The following is a 12,504-nucleotide window of genomic DNA, read 5'->3' as shown; positions in this document are numbered from 1 at the left end:
TGGTAATATCTGTAACTACCAACTGCTCAGGTTTCCGCCATATTATTTGGCAACGTTACAGCAGCATTCCATTATTTTATGCCACCAGAGAAATTTATTGCTATTTTTAATTTTAATTCTTAAATGAATATTGTAATGAAATCAACAGATCAAACCATCTCAACTGGGACTGGGGCAATAGGCATGAAGAAAATGGTGAAATCTGTTCTGCACCAGAGGATTTATAGACAACTATTAAAGTTCACCCAACGTTTTTTATTCGTTCATGGGATGTGGGCATCGCTGGCTAGGCCAGCATTTATTGCCCATCCCTAATTGCCCTTGAGAAGCTGGTGGTGAGCTGACTTCTTGAACTGCTTCAGTCCTTGGGGTGTAGGTACACCAACAATGCTGCTTGGAAGGGTGTTCCAGGATTTTGACCCAGCAACGGTGGAGGAACGGCGATATAACTCCAAGTCAGGATAGTGTGTGGCTTGGAGGGGAATTTGCAGGTTGTGCTCCCATGCAACTGCTGCCCTTGTCCTTCTAGGTGATGGAGGTCGCAGGTTTGGAAGATGCTGTGGAATGAGCCTCGGTGCATTGCTGCAGTGCATCTTGTAGATGGTACACACTGCTGCCATGTGCATTGGTGGTGAAGGGAGTGAATGTTGAATGTTGTAGGATGGTGTGCCAATCAAGCGGGCTGCTTTGTCCTAGATAGTGTCGAGCTTCTTGAGTGTTCTTGGAGCTGCACCCATCCAGGCAGGTGGAGAGTATTCCATCACACTCCTGACTTGTGCCTTGCAGATTAAAGCCTGGCTACCCAACCCGAACCCAACTAGACATGTGCCAGGTTCGGGTCGGGTCAGGTCGAAATTCCGAGTCCAGCATTCGGGTCAGGTCAGGCCGGACACTGCTTCGGGAAAGTCACGGGATCAGGCTTACCCATGATTCCCCACAACTCCAGCTGCAGGAATAGCCTGCTGCCAGAACAGATGAATGGGATTCATGTCGGGTCGGGTACGAAAAACATTAAAGGGCTCAGGCTCGGGTTGGGTTCGGGTTAGCTGTGGTCGGGTTGGGCTTGGGTCGAGTTTTAATTTTATACCCGAGCCAGACTTTATTGTAGATGGTGGACAGGCATTGGGGAGACAGGAGGTGAATTACTCGGCACAGATTGCTGAGCCTCTGACCTGCTATTTTAGCCACTGCATTTATGTGCCTGGTCCAGTTCAGTTTCTGGTCAATGGTGACCCCCCCCCAGGATGTTGATAGTGGGGGATTCAGTGATGGTAATGCCATTGAACGTCAAGGGGAGATGGTTACATTCTCTCTTGTTTGAGATGGTTATTGCCTGGCACTTGTTTTAGTTTAGTTTAGAGATACAGCACTGAAACAGGCCCTTCGGCCCACCGAGTCTGTGCCGACCATCAACCACCCATTTTATACTAATCCTACACTAATCCCATATTCCTACCACATCCCCACCTGTCCCTATATTTCCCTACCACCTACCTATACTAGGGGCAATTTCTAATAGCCAATTTACCTACCAACCTGCAAGTCTTTTGGGAGGAAACCGGAGTACCCGGAGAAAACCCACGCAGACACAGGGAGAACTTGCAAACTCCACACAGGCAGTACCCAGAATTGAACCTGGGTCGCTGGAGCTGTGAGGCTGCAGTGCTAACCACTGCGCCACTTGTGTGGTGTGTATGTTATTTGCCACTTATCAACCCAAGCCTGGATGTTTTCCAGGTCTTGCTGCATATGGACATGGGCTGCTTCATTATCTGAGGAGTCGCGAATGGTGCTGAACATTATGCAATCACTTCTGACCTTACGATGGAGGGAAGGTCATTGATGAAGCAGCTGAAGATATTTGGGCTTAGGACACTACCCTGAGGAACTCCTGTAGTGATGTCCTGCAACTGAGATGATTGACATTCAACAACCACAACTTCTTCCTTTGCACTAGGTATGACTCCAGCCAACGGAGGGTTTTCCCCCTGATTCCCATTGACCTCAGTTTTGCTCGGGCTCCTCGATGCCATACTCGATCAACTGCTGCCTTGATGTCAAGGGCAGTCACTCTCACCTCACCTCTGGAATTTAGCTCTTTTATCCATGTTTGGACAAAGGCTGTAATGAGATCTGGAGCTGAGTGGCCCTGGCAGAACCCAAACTGAACGTCAGTGAGCAGGTTAGTGCTGAGTCAGTGCTGCTAGATAGCACTGTCGACGACCCCTTCCATCACTTTGCTGATGATTGAGAGTAGAACTGTTAGGGTGGTAATTGGCCGGTTTGGATTTGTCTTGCCTTTTGTGCACAGGACATACCTGGGCAATTTTCCACACTGCCAGGTAGATGCCAGTGTTGTGGCTGTATTGGAACAGCTTGGCTAGGGGCGTGACCAGTTCTGGAGCACAAGTCTTCAGTATCATTACTGGAATGTTGTCAGGACCCATTCAGCTTTCAGCTGTTTCTTAATATCATGTGAAGTACATTGGATTGGCTAAAGACTGGCATCTGTGATGCTGGAGACCTCAGGAGGAGACCGAGATGGATCATCCACTCAGTACTTCTGCCACTTTTTGCTGAAGATGGATGCAAATGTTTCAGCCTTGTCTTTTGCACTGATGTGCTGGGCTCCCCCATCATGAGGATGGGGATATTTGTGGAGCCTCCTCCTCCTGTCAGTTATTTAATTGCCCACCACCATTCACAATTGGATGTGGCAGGACTGCAGAGCTTAGATCTGATCGGTTGGTTGTGTGATCATTTAGTCCTGTCTATTGCATGCTGCTTATGCTGTTTGGCATGCAAGTAGTTCTGGCTTGTAGCTTCTCCAGGTTGGCACCTCGTTTTTATGTATGCCTGGAGCTGCTCCTGACATTCCGTCCTACACTCTTCATTGAACCAGGGTTGGTCCCCCAGCTGAATGGTAATGGTAGAGTGGGGGATATGCCAGGCCATGAGGTTACAGATTGTGGTTTGTCATGCAGGCCCCAACCTGCCAAGAATGAGGCATATTAATTTTGTCATATGAACATTGATTTTAAACTTGCTGGAAAGAAGAGCAGGCCTGTTACAAGAGCTGCCAGACACTTAGCTGAAAAAAATTGCAAACTAATAGACAGTGCTTGTGGAGACAAAAGGACCATTCCCTGACATATTCAACCCACAATAGATTTTGATCACCAGACGTTGAAGGTGTAAGGAAGAGCTTTCCAGAGACTGCTAAGGTGATACAATCCACAAAAGCCAGGACTGGTTAAACCAGCTGGTCACATGACTAACTGGCTGGTCCAGGGTTTTTTGAACCAGCCACAGAGTTTTTGAACTCAAAGACTGTTTGCTCCTGGAATGAGAAGACCTCTCCTGTCTGCTCCCATCTCTTTCTCACAAGCCTCTGGACCCACTGAGGACACATGAACTTCAAGAGAGAAAAGTCTCCTACATCGAACAAGGTTTAAGAAGAATACTAGGCCCCAACGAAAAGCAAGGCCTACCTACAATCAAGGACTTTACAGCGAGCTCGAAGAACAGTAACCAAAACCATCTTCAGATATTGCCTCAAACTTTTCCACTTTATTTCTTCAGCTCTTTTCTGCCTCTATCCCCATGTGTGTATCACGTTAACCAAATTAGAGTTTAAGTTTAATAAAGTTCAATCTTTTTTCTTTAAACCTAAGAATATCTGCCTGGCTAGGCAGATTCTTTGCCTAATAATTAGAAAGCAGTGAACAAGGATTCTCCAAGGGGGAGCTAAAAAACGGTGTGTTTAAAATTAAACCCTGTTACGGTAAGACCAGGTGAAGGCTGAGAGGAAACCCTAGACCCCTTTCTCACCTGGTCGTAACAGGTTGAATATAATTCTGCTGTTTTGAGCTTCTAGATTTGTTCTGAATCTATCCCATTTAGCACGTTGGTAGTGCAATACAACACGATCAAGGGTATCCTCAATGTGAAGTCGGGACTTTGTCTCCATAAGGACTGCGCGGTGGTCACTCCAACCAATACTGTCATGGACAGATTCATCTGTGACAGGTAGATTGGTGGGGACGAGGTCAAGTAGGTTTATCCCCTCTTGTTGGTTCCCTCACCACTTGCTGCAGACCCAGTCTAGCGGCTATGACCTGACCAGTAGTGGTACTACCGAGCCACTCTTGTTGATGGACATTGAAGTCCCCCACCCAGAGTACATTCTGTGTCTTTACTACTCTCAGTGCTTCTTCCAATTGGTGTTTAACATGGAGAAGCACTGATTCATCAGCTGAGGGGAGGCAGTAGGTGGTAATCAGCAGGAGGTTTCCTTGTCCATGTTTGGCCTAATGCCATGAGACCTCATGGGGGCCCAAGGCAATGTTAAGGACTCCCTCGACAACTCCCTCCCAACCGTGTACCACTGTGCCACAACCTTTGGTGGACAGACCCAGGATGGTGATGGTTTTGTCAGGCACATTGTCTTTAAGGTACGCTTCTGTGAGTATGACTATGTCAGGATATTGTTTGACTAGTCTGTGGGACAGCTCTCCCATTTTTGGCACAAGCGCCCAGATGTTAGTAAGGAGGACTTTGCAGGGCTGGGTTTGCTGTTGTTGTTTCCAGTGCCTGTGTTGATGCCAGGTGGTCCATCCAATTTCATTCCTTTTCCTTAGGCTTTGTAACGGTTTTTGATACAGAGTCAACCATATTGGTGTGGGTCTGGAGTCATATGTAGGCCAGACCAGGTAAGGGCAGCAGATTTCTTTCCTGAGAGGGCATTAGTGAACTAGATGGGTTTTTTTACAACAATCAACAATGTTTTCATGGTCATCACTAGACTAGCTTTTAATTCCAGATTTATTAATTGAATTCAAATATCCTCCATCTGCCATGGTCGGATTCGAAACCATGTCCCCAGAGGATAAGCCTGGGGCGCTGGGTTATCAGTCTAGTGACATTACCACTACTGCCACTGCCTCCCTGGGAGAGGTGAGCTAAAGTGTGAACTGAGAGAAGTGAGCTGAAGTGTGAAATAGTTCAGGGACATCAAATCACAACCTTCTGCTAGCCTTATACTTCTCAATCAAACCACATTTTTTGGCTATTTTTGTTTAATTTTATATCTGTTAAATGAGTTTCTTTCCAATCTACATTATTATTTCAGAATAATGGTACTCATAACTTTCTATCTTTCACTCATAGTGCTGTAAAGAACTGAAGATACTTCTGATCACGGAGTTACTTGAAGAAACAGGCTTAATGTTTTAAACAAACTATATGATAAATTTGTCAAATATAAAATGTCTGGAAAAATTAAAAACTTTTCACTACTATTGTCTTTTTGATGTTCATTGCAGGTTTTGGGACAATGATACAGGATGTGTATCTTGTTTTATTGCTGAGAGTGATACTATCTGAAATTCCATCTGATCTATATCAGTATCAGCCAAATTCGCTCTCTCCAATGTTTGATGAAACTCCTATTCTTAACACTGCCTCAACTTTTTGAAGTTCCGTGAACTGGAAAATATATCAAACTGTTCAAATGCAGCTTACTTGACTACTGGATCAAATATCCTTCCTGTCATCAAATCAAGACCAGGATACAAATCCTCATAACCTGTTTAAAAACCTACCTTTTGAATTTTAAATTTTCCCCATCTTATCTTAGGGGCAGGGAACAAAAATTTAAAATAAAGGGGAAAAGTAAATCTAATTATGGCATTACATAATGTAGCACTCATCTCCAGCCACGTCTTAGGGTTACACCACAGGACTTGTGCTCAAGTCTTTTAAAACATAACTTCACTTTTGCCCTCGAAAGTGTGCATGTGAAAAGGAACTGGCTAACAGATTGGCGAATGTACAATTATAAACGCACTTGAACACAACAGGATTGAATCAGTGGGTATAGAAAAATGCATTTTCCATAATGCATTGTGGCACACTTCAGAAATTGAGTGTTTATCATGGGTCTCTACTATGGGGAGTACATTTCTTCATTGCTGTGCTCCAGAAACTGAACATTTACCAAGATTTTGCTACAGATGTGTAGTCCCTGAGAGTTCTGGCTCAACTTGCAAACTGAAATTGACCCCCAATTTAACCTCCAAATGCACAGTCCTACATTACTCCCTGTTTTCTAAAGATAAACAACAACCCTGAGAATATTCACCCATCTCCACGATTCAAACCCAGCATATTTCCCTCCAGAAACACTTCACTCTGTCTTGCAGCCCACAGACTATTTATAATTTTAGTTATAAAAACAGAAAGTGCTGGAAATTCTCAACAGATCTGGCAGCATCTGTGGAGAGCGAAGCAGAGTTAACGTTTCAGGTCTGCGACCTTTCATAATTTATTTAAAAATTAAATATAATTTGAGTCCCTGTTTTCCCAATTTTCATCCCATTCCTAGTCAGATATTTATCCAGTTCATTATTTGAATGAGTTAACCTGGTTGGACAGGTTAGGCTTGTATCCCCAAAATAAAAGTAAAATACTGCAGATGCTGGAAATCTGAAATAAAAACAAGAATTGCTGGAAATACTCAGCAGGTCTGGCAGCATCTGTGGAGAGAGAAGCAGAGTTAATGTTTCAGGTCAGTGACCCTTCATCAGAACTAGGCTTGCATCCGCTGGAGTTTAGAAGAGTAAGAACAAAGAACAGTACAGCACAGGAACAGGCCATTCGGCCCTCCAAGCCTGCGCCGATCTTGATGCCTGTCTAAACTAAAACCTTCTTCACTTCCGGGGACCGTATCCCTCTATTCCCATCCTATTCATGTATTTGTCAAGATGCCTCTTAAACGTCGCTATCGTACCTGCCTCCACCACCTCTCCCGGCAGCAAGTTCCAGGCACTCATCACCCTCTGTGTAAAGAACTTGCCTCGCACATCCCCTCTAAACTTTGCCCCTCTCACCTTAAACCTAAGTTCCCTAGTAACTGACTCTTCCACCCTGGGAAAAAGCTTCTGACTATCCACTCTGTCCATGCCACTCATAACTTTGTAAACCTCTATCATGTCGCCCCTCCACCTCCATCGTTCCAGTGAAAACAATCCGAGTTTATCCAACCTCTCCTCATAGCTAATGCCCTCCAGACCAGGCAACATCCCGGTAAACCTCTTTTGTACCCTCTCCAAAGCGCCCACGTCCTTCTGGTAGTGTGGCGACCAGAATTGCACGCAATATTCTAAGTGTGGCCTAACTAAAGTTCTGTATAGCTGCAGCATGACTTGCCAATTTTTATACTCTATGCCCCGACCGATGAAGGCAAGCATGCCGTATGCCTTCTTGACTACCTTATCCACCTGCGTTGCCACTTTGTGACCTGTGGACCTGTACGCCCAGATCTCTCTGCCTGTCAATACTCATAAGAGTTCTGCCATTTACTGTATACTTCCCACCTGCATTAGACCTTCCAAAATGCATTACCTCACATTTGTCCGGATTAAACTCCATCTGCCATTTCTCCGCCCAAGTCTCCAACTGATCTATATCCTGCTGTATCCTCTGACAATCCTCATCACTATCCGCAACTCCATCAACCTTTGTGTCGTCCGCAAACTTACTAAAGAGATGACTAGATTGAAACATATAAGATTCTGAGTGGTCAGGACAGGGTGGATGTGGAAAGGATGTTTCCTCCTTTGGGAGAATCGAGAACTAGGGGGTCACTGTTTACAAATAAGGAGTTGCCCATTTAAGTCAGAGATGAGGAGAGTATTTTTTTCTCAGGGGGTCATGAATCTTTGGAACTCTCTTCCACAAAAGACATTGGATGCAAAGTCTTTGAATATTTTTAAGGCAGAGGTAGATAGGTTCTTGATAAGCAAGGGGGTGAAAGGTTATTGGGGGGGTAGGCGGGAATGTGGTGTTGAGGTTACAATCAGATAAAGCATGATCTTATTAAATGGTGAAGCAGGCTCGAGGGGCCGAGTGGCCTACTCCTGCTCCTAATTCATATGTTTGTATGTTCGTATGTAACTAGTCATTTTCAGGTTAAAAGGCAGGGCTGGATTTTATGCTCTCCCCCATGGCGAGTTTGGAGGAGGGGAGGGCATTTAATCGGGCAAGATGGTGGTGGGTGGGGAACCCGCCATATTCCTGCCTCTTACCCCGATTAAGTTCATGGCAAGTAGGTCAATGGACGGCATTCCCACCCTACCGCCAATTGAGGCACTTAAAGGGCAATAAATAACCAATTAAGGGTCCCTTCCCGCCACCGCTGGTACAGGGAGCACGACATGCAAACCTGTGCGAGGTTGCTTGCCAGCTCTCAGGGTGGGGTCCTTGTTCCAAGGCACTCAGTGCCTGATCAAGGGACCTGGCATTGGGAAGGGCAGGCCTGCTGAGAGCAACCCTTGCTGCCAAACCCCCTACACCATTCGCCCCTGCAAGCACCACCCTGCCAACCTCCTCCCGCCATCACTCACCTAGTCCAGGATCCAACGTTGACCTGGGCCTCAGGTGGGTGTTCTTCTCCCAGAGACTGGTGCACCTGTGGAATTCTCTACCACAGAAAGCAGTTGAGGCCAAATCATTAAATATATTCAACAAAGAGTTAGATATAGTTCTTAGGGCTAAAGGGATCAAGGGATACGGGGAGAAAGCGGGAACAGGAAGTTCCGAGCGAAACAGAGTTTGGATGATCAGCCATGATCGTATTGATTGGCCAAGTGGCCTACTCCTGTTCCTATTTTTCTATGTTTTTTTAATGATAGGTTAATTATGATGTTAAAGATACCCAGGTGAAGGGCATTGTTTAATTAAGGATTTAGAGGGGATATAAAGAGAGTCTGCTGGGACACGGGGGAGGAAGGCAGGAGGCAGGGATATGTAAAGCTGCATTCTGTGAATAAACTGACTATCAAGAAAAGGATCTGTGTCTCGTTTCATTCTTAACCATTTGGTTTGGATCTGTTTAACATGGTAACAGAGGATGGTTGCCTAAAGGTGAAGATTGGAAAGTAAGAATTTTTTTTCAGACAGAAGCTTGTAATTTGAGTTTCTTTTGAGAAGAATGGCTGAAACCGAATGTAAAGTGTTGATGTACGATTTCCCACCAATGTTCTCTAAATCTGAACCTTATGACTAATAGAAAAATGAAGTAGATATGTGGACATGGGTTATGTCCTTACTGAAAAGAAAACAAGATTTGGGGCGGCGCAGTGGTTAGCACCGCAGCCTCACAGCTCCAGCGACCCGGGTCCAATTCTGGGTACTGCCTGTGTGGAGTTTGCAAGTTCTCCCTGTGTCTGCGTGGGTTTTCTCCGGGTGCTCCAGTTTCCTCCCACAAGCCAAAAGACTTGCAGGTTGGTAGGTAAATTGGCCATTATAAATTGCCCCTAGTATAGGTAGGTTGTAGGGAAATATCGAGACAGGTGGGGATGTGGTAGGAATATGGGATTAGTGTAGGATTATGTATATATGGGTGGTTGATGGTCGGCACAGACTCGGTGGGCCGAAGGGCCTGTTTCAGTGCTGTATCTCTAAACTAAAAAGATATGGCCTTGGCACTGTTGATTCCTAATGAAAGTAAGACCAGGTGCAAAGTAGTTGTGAACTAGCGATCTGTCAGTTGGAAACTGAAGAAAGTTTGGAGCTTCTATTAAGCATTATGAATAAAATTGATAAAGATCTATTAAATGCATATGAGGCATGTCAAATTTTGATAAATTTAGAAAAACAGAGAAATATATCATGGAATTTAACACTATATAAAAGCTTGCGGAAATTCTTTGTTCAGTGCCCTGTTCAATTGTGCTAAAATGTCACATGTGGATAGGCTCCTGGTCTTAACTGGAGTTCGATTCTCCGAAAGAGACACACTTTTCAATCAGATGTGTGATGCTTTAAGAAAATTCCTGGGAAAGCAGTCATTTCCAGCAGCCTTCATGGCACAAATGGAACATTTTGAGGTGTCACAGAAGATGGTCACAGTATTTCAAGATTGCTCAGATATGGGGCACAGGCATCAATACAGCAGAAGAATTACAGACAAAAGATATGAGGATGGAGAGATTTTTGACAGCTCTGGCAGACAACAGGAATGGAGGAACAATAACAGACTAATGAACCCCAGGAATGCCTGGGGAATTATAAACAGGTGTTTCAGATGTGATTCAAAATATCATTATGCGGTAAACTGTCCAAAAAGGAACAACAGGGTTTTCGAGGCAATGCATGACATGGAAGGTTTGGAAGTGGAAGATAATATTTTTCAGTCTGAGGGAATTGTACTGGTCACAAGAAGCTTCAGTCCAGTAATGTGTACTAATTGTGGATTCATTTAATTGCGCCTTGTTGGATAGTGGTTGCACATGCATAGTGAGTGGAACGGATTGGTTGAAATGTGATTTAGATTCACTCAGTCGTAAGGATCAAAGTAAGGTCAAGGAATATGAAAGTTCTACTTGCTTCAGGTTTGGGGATGACAGCACGTTAAGGTCACTGAGAAGAGTGGTGAGTCCATGCAGAATAGCTGGAGTAAGCCACTATATTAATACAGATGTGCTATGGAGTGGGATACCCTTGCTGCTGAGCAAGCCTCCCATGAAAAAGCACAAATGAAACTGGACATGGAACCTGATAAAGCAATTGTCTTTGAGAAAATTGTAAATCTACTGACTTTCCAATCAGGACATTATTGTATCCCTTTAACAATGCCTAGCATCTCGCAATTGACACTACTTTATCATACTTATTAATCATATGATAGGAGTTTAAGAGAAACCAAAGCAAAATATCTTAAAGTTACATCGACAATTTAACTCATCCCTCGTCACAGATTAAAAATCCTACGAAAGGATGCAGGGGTGGCCCATTGAAGGGCATAATGAAAAATTTAATATATGCAAAAAAAAGTATCGGACACCATCATGGCCTATTGTAAGTCTCCCATTGGTACGAGACTTTAATGGAATAGTACCTATGTATTTGAAGGTATGGGACAAAGACAGAAACATTTTCATTTTGTGTTTCGTAGACATAAGATTGTCTTTTTACAGTAATACATGGTAAAGACAAAAGAGTAATACCAGCTAATTTCCTGACTCTAATTACTGCAAGTTGCAACGAGCGCACAAAGTCTGTGGGTAATTTTAAGTGTATTTGTTGACTGCTGCTCGCTAAATCTGAGCCATTGTAGTAGAATAACGAAAACATGTTTAAAGTATTTACTGAACGTTAACTTTAGGACTGATACCAGGAACGATTAACACATGGAATGGACTTTGTAATAGTGAAGATGATGAAAATCCTGGATACATTTAACAAATAAAAGGGTGGTTAAGTACTTTGAATTAATTAACTATTAAGACCGAATGGACTTTCTCGTCACTAATTATCTTATTGGTAATACAGTCGTAAATATTTCCTTCATTGGTGGTGTTGTTTCTTCCCATTGTCTCAATTCTATTTCTTTTATGTTGAAATAAATGGCACGATTCAAACTTCTGCGACCTGCCCTCCCTCTCTCCCTGTCCTCTATCCTCTCCTCCTCCCTCCCTTCCCTCTCTCTCTCTCTATCTCACCCACTCCCCTCCCCGTTCCTCTCCTCCCCCTCTCTCCCACCCCCTCTCTCTTCCTCTTCTTCCCTCTCCCTCCATCCCTCTCTCTCTCAAGTGTCTCCTGCCCAATTCCCTCCATCTCTCTCTCCTACTCCATCTCTCCCTCTTACCCCATCTCTCCCTCCCTCCCTCTCTCTCTGAAGCCATCCCTCCAACTCTCTCCTCCCCCTCCCTTCATCTCGCTCTCTCTCTCCTCCCCTCCCCATCTCACTCTCCGCCCCCTCCCTCCATCTCTCTCTCTCTCTCCTCCCCCCTCCCTTCATCTGTTTCTCTCTCCTGCCCCCTCCCTCCAACTCTTTCTCTCTCCTACCCCATCTCTCTCTCTCCTCCCCCCTGCCACCATCTCTCTCTCTCTCTCCTCCTCCTCCCCATCTTTCTTTATCTCTCTCCTCCTCCTCCCCATCTTTCTTTATCTCTCTCCTCCTGCCCCCCTCCCCCCATCTCTTTCTTTATCTCTCTCCTCCTGCCCCCCTCCCCCCCCATCTCTTTCTTTATCTCTCTCCTCCTGCCCCCCCTCCCCCCCCACCTCTTTCTTTATCTCTCTCCTCCTGCCCCCCCTCCCCCCCCACCTCTTTCTTTATCTCTCTCCTCCTGCCCCCCCTCCCCCCCCACCTCTTTCTTTATCTCTCTCCTCCTGCCCCCCCTCCCCCCCCACCTCTTTCTTTATCTCTCTCCTCCTGCCCCCCCTCCCCCCCACCTCTTTCTTTATCTCTCTCTTCCTGCCCCCCCTCCCCCCCCACCTCTTTCTTTATCTCTCCTCCTGCCCCCCTCCCCCCCCACCTCTTTCTTTATCTCTCTCCTCCTGCCCCCCTCCCCCCCCACCTCTTTCTTTATCTCTCTCCTCCTGCCCCCCTCCCCCCCCACCTCTTTCTTTATCTCTCTCCTCCTGCCCCCCTCCCCCCCACCTCTTTCTTTATCTCTCTCCTCCTGCCCCCCTCCCCCCCCCCACCCCCCACCTCTTTCT

At 45.3% G+C, this 12,504-nt stretch overlaps 1 protein-coding gene across 3 annotated transcripts in view; it reads left to right on the top strand.

Annotated features, from left to right (window-relative positions):
- Positions 1-5,297, top strand: part of LOC137372801 (riboflavin-binding protein-like) — a 43,481-nt gene extending 38,184 nt beyond the window's left edge. For all 3 annotated transcript variants that reach the window (XM_068037079.1, XM_068037077.1, XM_068037078.1), the window contains exon 7: positions 5,170-5,297. The gene's annotated coding sequence lies outside the window, so the exon portion shown is untranslated. The remainder of the gene's footprint in view (positions 1-5,169) is intronic.
- Positions 5,298-12,504: the final 7,207 nt, after the last annotated feature.

Source organism: Heterodontus francisci, chromosome 8, assembly GCF_036365525.1.
Source record: "Heterodontus francisci isolate sHetFra1 chromosome 8, sHetFra1.hap1, whole genome shotgun sequence".
Taxonomy (NCBI): Eukaryota; Metazoa; Chordata; class Chondrichthyes; order Heterodontiformes; family Heterodontidae; genus Heterodontus; species Heterodontus francisci.
This window is presented reverse-complemented; position numbering and strand designations above follow the sequence as displayed.